We start from the raw sequence: 8,694 nt of genomic DNA, 5'->3' as shown, positions 1-8,694 counted from the left end.
CAAAAATGCTTACAATTACATCCTCGTTCAGTTTCATCAACAATTCTACTCGTATGCACCCGTATTCGTACTCGTACAATACACAGCTTTTAGATGTATGTACTATTGGTATATACACTCCAATGATCAGCTCTTAGCAGCCCATGTGAGTCACCTAACACATGTGGGAACCATCCTTTGGCAACTAGCATGAAATATCTCATAAAATTACAAAAATATGAGTAATCATTCATGACTTATTTACATGAAAACAAAATTACATATCCTTTATATCTAATCCATACACCAACGACCAAAAACACCTACAAACACTTTCATTCTTCAATTTTCTTCATCTAATTGATCTCTCTCAAGTTCTATCTTCAAGTTCTAAGTGTTCTTCATAAATTCCAAAAGTTCTAGTTTCATAAAATCAAGAATACTTTCAAGTTTGCTAGCTCACTTCCAATCTTGTAAGGTGATCATCCAACCTCAAGAAATCTTTGTTTCTTACAGTAGGTTATCATTCTAATACAAGGTAATAATCATATTCAAACTTTAGTTCAATTTCTATAACTATAACAATCTTATTTCAAGTGATGATCTTACTTGAACTTGTTTTCGTGTCATGATTCTGCTTCAAGAACTTCGAGCCATCCAAGGATCCATTGAAGCTAGATCCATTTTTCTCTTTTCCAGTAGGTTTATCCAAGGAAATTAAGGTAGTAATGATGTTCATAACATCATTCGATTCATACATATAAAGCTATCTTATTCGAAGGTTTAAACTTGTAATCACTAGAACATAGTTTAGTTAATTCTAAACTTGTTCGCAAACAAAAGTTAATCCTTCTAACTTGACTTTTAAAATCAACTAAACACATGTTCTATATCTATATGATATGCTAACTTAATGATTTAAAACCTGGAAACACGAAAAACACCGTAAAACCGGATTTACGCCGTCGTAGTAACACCGCGGGCTGTTTTGGGTTAGTTAATTAAAAACTATGATAAACTTTGATTTAAAAGTTGTTATTCTGAGAAAATGATTTTTATTATGAACATGAAACTATATCCAAAAATTATGGTTAAACTCAAAGTGGAAGTATGTTTTCTAAAATGGTCATCTAGACGTCGTTCTTTCGACTGAAATGACTACCTTTACAAAAACGACTTGTAACTTATTTTTCCGACTATAAACCTATACTTTTTATGTTTAGATTCATAAAATAGAGTTCAATATGAAACCATAGCAATTTGATTCACTCAAAACGGATTTAAAATGAAGAAGTTATGGGTAAAACAAGATTGGATAATTTTTCTCATTTTAGCTACGTGAAAATTGGTAACAAATCTATTCCAACCATAACTTAATCAACTTGTATTGTATATTATGTAATCTTGAGATACCATAGACACGTATACAATGTTTCGACCTATCATGTCGACACATCTATATATATTTCGGAACAACCATAGACACTCTATATGTGAATGTTGGAGTTAGCTATACAGGGTTGAGGTTGATTCCAAAATATATATAGTTTGAGTTGTGATCAATACTGAGATACGTATACACTGGGTCGTGGATTGATTCAAGATAATATTTATCGATTTATTTCTGTACATCTAACTGTGGACAACTAGTTATAGGTTACTAACGAGGACAGCTGACTTAATAAACTTAAAACATCAAAATATATTAAAAGTGTTGTAAATATATTTTGAACATACTTTAATATATATGTATATATTGTTATAGGTTCGTGAATCAACAGTGGTCAAGTCTTACTTCCCGACGAAGTAAAAATCTGTGAAAGTGAGTTATAGTCCCACTTTTAAAATCTAATATTTTTGGGATGAGAATACATGCAGGTTTTATAAATGATTTACAAAATAGACACAAGTACGTGAAACTACATTCTATGGTTGAATTATCGAAATCGAATATGCCCCTTTTTATTAAGTCTGGTAATCTAAGAATTAGGGAACAAACACCCTAATTGACGCGAATCCTAAAGATAGATCTATTGGGCCTAACAAACCCCATCCAAAGTACCGGATGCTTTAGTACTTCGAAATTTATATCATATCCGAAGGGTGTCCCGGAATGATGGGGATATTCTTATATATGCATCTTGTTATTGTCGGTTACCAGGTGTTCACCATATGAATGATTTTTATCTCTATGTATGGGATGTGTATTGAAATATGAAATCTTGTGGTCTATTGTTACGATTTGATATATATAGGTTAAACCTATAACTCACCAACATTTTTGTTGACGTTTAAAGCATGTTTATTCTCAGGTGAATATTAAGAGCTTCCGCTGTTGCATACTAAAATAAGGACAAGATTTGGAGTCCATGTTTGTATGATATTGTGTAAAAACTGCATTCAAGAAACTGAATTCGATGTAACATATTTGTATTGTAAACCATTATGTAATGGTCGTGTGTAAACAGGATATTTTAGATTATCATTATTTGATAATCTACGTAAAGCTTTTTAAATCTTTATTTATGAAATAAAGGTTATGGTTTGTTTTAAAAATGAATGCAGTCTTTGAAAAACGTCTCATATAGAGGTCAAAACCTCGCAACGAAATCAATTAATATGGAACGTTTTTAATCAATAAGAACGGGACATTTCAGTTGGTATCAGAGCTGGTTTAATGCCGTTTATTAGCGGGTTAATCGTAGAGGGGGTTCTCACAGTGTTACCTGTGACGAAGCATTGGCTCTTACTCCTCGCGGTCCCTATTAGGGTTGGCTGTACGTTGCCGAGAGGCGGGCCGTAAAATCAGTCTCTGAGGTACGCTCAGTGGTCACCAGGCAGTTAGCTGGGAAGGCACTGAGTGGGATGCGTCCCCACTATATTTCAGTTGGTATCAGAGCGTTGGTCTTAGAGAATCAGAAAATTTGCATTAGTGTGTCTTATCGAGTTTGTTAGGATGCATTAGTGAGTCTGGACTTCGACCGTGTTTTCTTTAAAAATGATTGCTTAACATTTTTGTTGGAAACTATATATTTTTAACATATGAATATTATGTGATATATTAATCTCTTAACGTGTTTGATATTATGTGATAGATGTCTACCTCTAGAACAAGTCCCATTGACTCACCTAATAATAATGAAGAGTCAAATGTAAATTGGAATGATTTGTGGACTGATTCACAAGTTCCCGAAGAGGAACTGGAAGAAGAGTCGGAACCGGAAGAAGAATCGGAACCGGAAGAAGAATCGGAACCGGATGAAGAAATAGAACCGGTGGGGGAAATAATAAAACGGTTAAGTAAAAGAAAATCCTCAACCAACCGACCAAAGTTAATTATGGTCAATGGTGTTTCCGCCAAGGAAGCAAAATATTGGGAGGATTACCAATTCTCCGATGAATCGGATTCCGACGAGAATTCCGATGATGTTATAGAAATTACCCCAACTGAATTTAAAAAGGCAAAAGAAAATAATAAGGGAAAAGGCATAAAAATAGAGAAATCTAATTCCAACCCCGATGAACTTTATATGTATCGTCAACCCCCGAAGTCCTTAAGTTGTAACAATGACCCGGGAACCTCTAAACCACCAGGTTTTTCTAAACCAATGTGGACAACGACGGCTCGTATTAGGGGAACATCATATATCCCTAGAAACTTGGCAAAACGAACCAAAACCGAAGAAGAAGAAACGAGCGAGTCGGAATAAGATAGTTGTATTCGTGTGGTGTAATATATGTAATATAGTGTTCTTATGCTTTATGATATATGTAAAAATTGCTTGTATTAATAAGTATTTTTTTATGAATCTAACTCTTGTCTATTTTACAGTTTAAAAACACAAAATGGATAGACAACCCAATATTTTAAGAGACCTACCCGGAGACATGATTGATGAAATCTTGTCTAGAGTCGGCCAGAATTCTTCGGCACAACTATTTAAGGCCAGATCAGTTTGTAAGACATTCGAAGAACGTTCCAAGAATGTCTTGGTTTATAAGAGACTTTCGTTTGAAAGATGGGGGATATCACATTGGGAAACCCATAAGTTACGATGTGTTTACTTTGACGCATATATTGCGGGGAACCCAAATGCTATTTTACGCAACGGGTTAAGAAATTATTTTGACTCAATATATCCGAATATTGGACTTCGTGATTTAGAAAAAGCGGCTAACATGCAACATAAAGAAGCATGTTATGCTTACGGATTAGTAATGTTCGCTTCTCACCAAAGTGAGAACAAGAACATCGGGCTACAACTATTAAACAAAACGTTTCCACAAGTGACGGAGTCGGTAATTGGGGTAAGAAATGAGGTTTTTAGATTATTACGGGACTGTTGGACATTACGTAACCCTCGTCCCTTTGATGACGTTACAACACGCTGTCTTATCAATGGCCATAACGGTTATGTTGCACAAGACCAAGGATGGGAAGTAGTCCTAGTAAAACCAGAATGCATGACTTGTTTCTGGACGTATGAATTACGTGTCTTTATTGCCTTTGCTGAACGACTTGTGTACTAGCTAGAATTGTCTTCACAACTATCTTGTATCAAAGTTATTGTGTGCTATATTTCATGCTTTATGTAAAATAAGCGGTATTGTAAGTTTGTAAAATATTGTATAAAAGTTTGAACGCGAAATATTATTATAATCAGTTTTTCATATAGAATTGTAGTAGTTGAATTGTATATTAGCTACTAAGTATGAACTTAACGGGTAGGTACTACCCGAATTTAAACTTATAAAACGCTAATATGAAGAAAAAGCTTTTATAAATGATTTCATATTATGCTACAAAATACTATTAACTACTCTTAATATTCTGTATGATTAACTTGTTCCATTTAACTATTTTGAAGGAAATGGCACCGACTACTCGACACACCGTGAATATGAATGAAGAGGAATTCCGTACTTTTCTAGCTTCAAACATAGCCGCAGTACAGGCTGCGCTACATACCAACAATAACCTTGGATCTAGCAGTACAGGAAATCGTGTAGGATGCACCTACAAAGAATTCACTGCCTGCAAACCTTTGGAATTTGATGGAACCGAAGGACCGATCGGATTGAAACGGTGGACCGAGAAGGTTGAATCGGTGTTTGCCATAAGTAAGTGTACTGAAGAGGACAAAGTGAAGTACGCTACGCATACCTTCACAGGTTCTGCGTTAACATGGTGGAATACCTATCTAGAGCAAGTGGGACAAGATGATGCGTACGCACTACCGTGGTCAGCATTCAAGCACTTGATGAACGAGAAGTACCGTCCCAGAACCGAGGTCAATAAGCTCAAGACAGAACTTAGAGGGTTACGAACCCAAGGATTTGATATTACCACGTATGAAAGACGATTCACAGAATTGTGCCTATTGTGTCCGGGAGCATTCGACGATGAGGAAGAGAAGATCGACGCGTTTGTGAAAGGATTACCGGAAAGAATCCAAGAAGATATAAGTTCACACGAGCCCGCCTCCATACAACAGACATGTAGAATGGCTCACAAACTAGTGAACCAGATTGAAGAAAGAATTAAAGAACAGACTGCTGAAGAGGCCAATGTGAAGCAAGTCAAAAGAAAGTGGGAGGAAAACGGTGATAAGAATCACCAATACAACAACAACAGCAATTACAACAATAATCGCAACAATTATCCCAACAATCGCAACATCAATCGCAACTACAACAAACGGCCCAACAACAACAACAACAACAACAACAACAACTACAACAATCATCTCAACAACAATAATAACCGCAACAACAACAACAATCAGAAGCAGCTATGCCAAAGGTGTGAAAAGAATCACTCGGGGTTCTGCACCAAATTTTGCAACAAATGTAAAAGAAATGGTCATAGCGCGGCGAAGTGTGAGGTCTACGGACCAGGGGTTAATAGAACGAAAGGAACAAATGGTGTCGGAACGAGTAATGGCGGAGCAAGTAGTGTCGGAGCAAGTTATGCCAATGTAGTTTGTTATAAATGTGGAAAACCAGGCCACATTATTAGAAATTGCCCGAACCAGGAGAACACGAATGGACAAGGCCGTGGAAGAGTTTTCAATATTAATGCGGTAGAGGCACAGGAAGACCCGGAGCTTGTTACGGGTACGTTTCTTATTGACAATAAATCTGCTTACGTTTTATTTGATTCGGGTGCGGATAGAAGCTATATGAGTAGAGATTTTTGTGCTAAATTAAGTTGTCCATTGACGCCTTTGGATAGTAAATTTTTACTCGAATTAGCAAATGGTAAATTAATTTCAGCAGATAATATATGTCGGAATCGAGAAATTAAACTGGTTAGCGAAACATTTAAGATTGATTTGATACCAGTAGAGTTAGGGAGTTTTGATGTGATAATCGGTATGGACTGGTTGAAAGAAGTGAAAGCGGAGATCGTTTGTTACAAAAATGCAATTCGCATTATACGAGAAAAAGGAAAACCCTTAATGGTGTACGGAGAAAAGGGCAACACGAAGCTACATCTTATTAGTAATTTGAAGGCACAAAAACTAATAAGAAAAGGTTGCTATGCTGTTCTAGCACACGTCGAGAAAGTACAAACTGAAGAAAAGAGCATCAATGATGTTCCCATTGCAAAAGAATTTCCCGATGTATTTCCGAAAGAATTACCGGGATTACCCCCACATCGATCCGTTGAATTTCAAATAGATCTTGTACCAGGAGCTGCACCAATAGCTCGTGCTCCTTACAGACTCACACCCAGCGAGATGAAAGAACTGCAAAGCCAATTACAAGAACTTTTAGAGCGTGGTTTCATTCGACCAAGCACATCACCGTGGGGAGCTCCTGTTTTGTTTGTCAAGAAGAAAGATGGTACATTCAGGTTGTGTATCGACTACCGAGAGTTGAACAAACTTACCATCAAGAACCGCTACCCACTACCGAGAATCGACGACTTATTTGATCAACTACAAGGCTCGTCTGTTTATTCAAAGATTGACTTACGTTCCGGGTATCATCAAATGCGGGTGAAAGAAGATGATATTCCAAAGACTGCTTTCAGAACACGTTACGGTCATTACGAGTTTATGGTCATGCCGTTTGGTTTAACTAATGCACCAGCTGTGTTCATGGACCTTATGAACCGAGTGTGTGGACCATACCTTGACAAGTTTGTCATTGTTTTCATTGATGACATACTTATTTACTCAAAGAATGACCAAGAACACGGTGAACATTTGAGAAAGGTGTTAGAAGTATTGAGGAAGGAAGAATTGTACGCTAAGTTTTCAAAGTGTGCATTTTGGTTGGAAGAAGTTCAATTCCTCGGTCACATAGTGAACAAAGAAGGTATTAAGGTGGATCCGGCAAAGATAGAAACTGTTGAAAAGTGGGAAACCCCGAAAACTCCGAAACACATACGCCAGTTTTTAGGACTAGCTGGTTACTACAGAAGGTTCATCCAAGACTTTTCCAGAATAGCAAAACCCTTGACTGCATTAACGCATAAAGGGAAGAAATTTGAATGGAATGATGAACAAGAGAAAGCGTTTCAGTTATTGAAGAAAAAGCTAACTACGGCACCTATATTGTCATTGCCTGAAGGGAATGATGATTTTGTGATTTATTGTGATGCATCAAAGCAAGGTCTCGGTTGTGTATTAATGCAACGAACGAAGGTGATTGCTTACGCGTCTAGACAATTGAAGATTCACGAACAAAATTATACGACGCATGATTTGGAATTAGGCGCGGTTGTTTTTGCATTAAAGACTTGGAGGCACTACTTATATGGGGTCAAAAGTATTATATATACCGACCACAAAAGTCTTCAACACATATTTAATCAGAAACAACTGAATATGAGGCAGCGTAGGTGGATTGAATTATTGAATGATTACGACTTTGAGATTCGTTACCACCCGGGGAAGGCAAATGTGGTAGCCGATGCCTTGAGCAGGAAGGACAGAGAACCCATTCGAGTAAAATCTATGAATATAATGATTCATAATAACATTACTACTCAAATAAAGGAGGCGCAACAAGGAGTTTTAAAAGAGGGAAATTTAAAGGATGAAATACCCAAAGGATCGGAGAAGCATCTTAATATTCGGGAAGACGGAACCCGGTATAGGGCTGAAAGGATTTGGGTACCAAAATTTGGAGATATGAGAGAAATGGTACTTAGAGAAGCTCATAAAACCAGATACTCAATACATCCTGGAACGGGGAAGATGTACAAGGATCTCAAGAAACATTTTTGGTGGCAGGGTATGAAAGCCGATGTTGCTAAATACGTAGGAGAATGTTTGACGTGTTCTAAGGTCAAAGCTGAGCATCAGAAACCATCAGGTCTACTTCAACAACCCGAAATCCCGGAATGGAAATGGGAAAACATTACCATGGATTTCATCACTAAATTGCCAAGGACTGCAAGTGGTTTTGATACTATTTGGGTAATAGTTGATCGTCTCACCAAATCAGCACACTTCCTACCAATAAGAGAAGATGACAAGATGGAGAAGTTAGCACGACTGTATTTGAAGGAAGTCGTCTCCAGACATGGAATACCAATCTCTATTATCTCTGATAGGGATGGCAGATTTATTTCAAGATTCTGGCAGACATTACAGCAAGCATTAGGAACTCGTCTAGACATGAGTACTGCCTATCATCCACAAACTGATGGGCAGAGCGAAAGGACGATACAAACGCTTGAAGACATGCTACGAGCATGTG

This window comes from Rutidosis leptorrhynchoides, chromosome 2, assembly GCF_046630445.1.
Source record: "Rutidosis leptorrhynchoides isolate AG116_Rl617_1_P2 chromosome 2, CSIRO_AGI_Rlap_v1, whole genome shotgun sequence".
In the NCBI taxonomy this organism is placed as follows: Eukaryota; Viridiplantae; Streptophyta; class Magnoliopsida; order Asterales; family Asteraceae; genus Rutidosis; species Rutidosis leptorrhynchoides.
The sequence above is the reverse complement of the archived record's forward strand: the minus strand, read 5'-3'. Positions refer to the sequence as shown.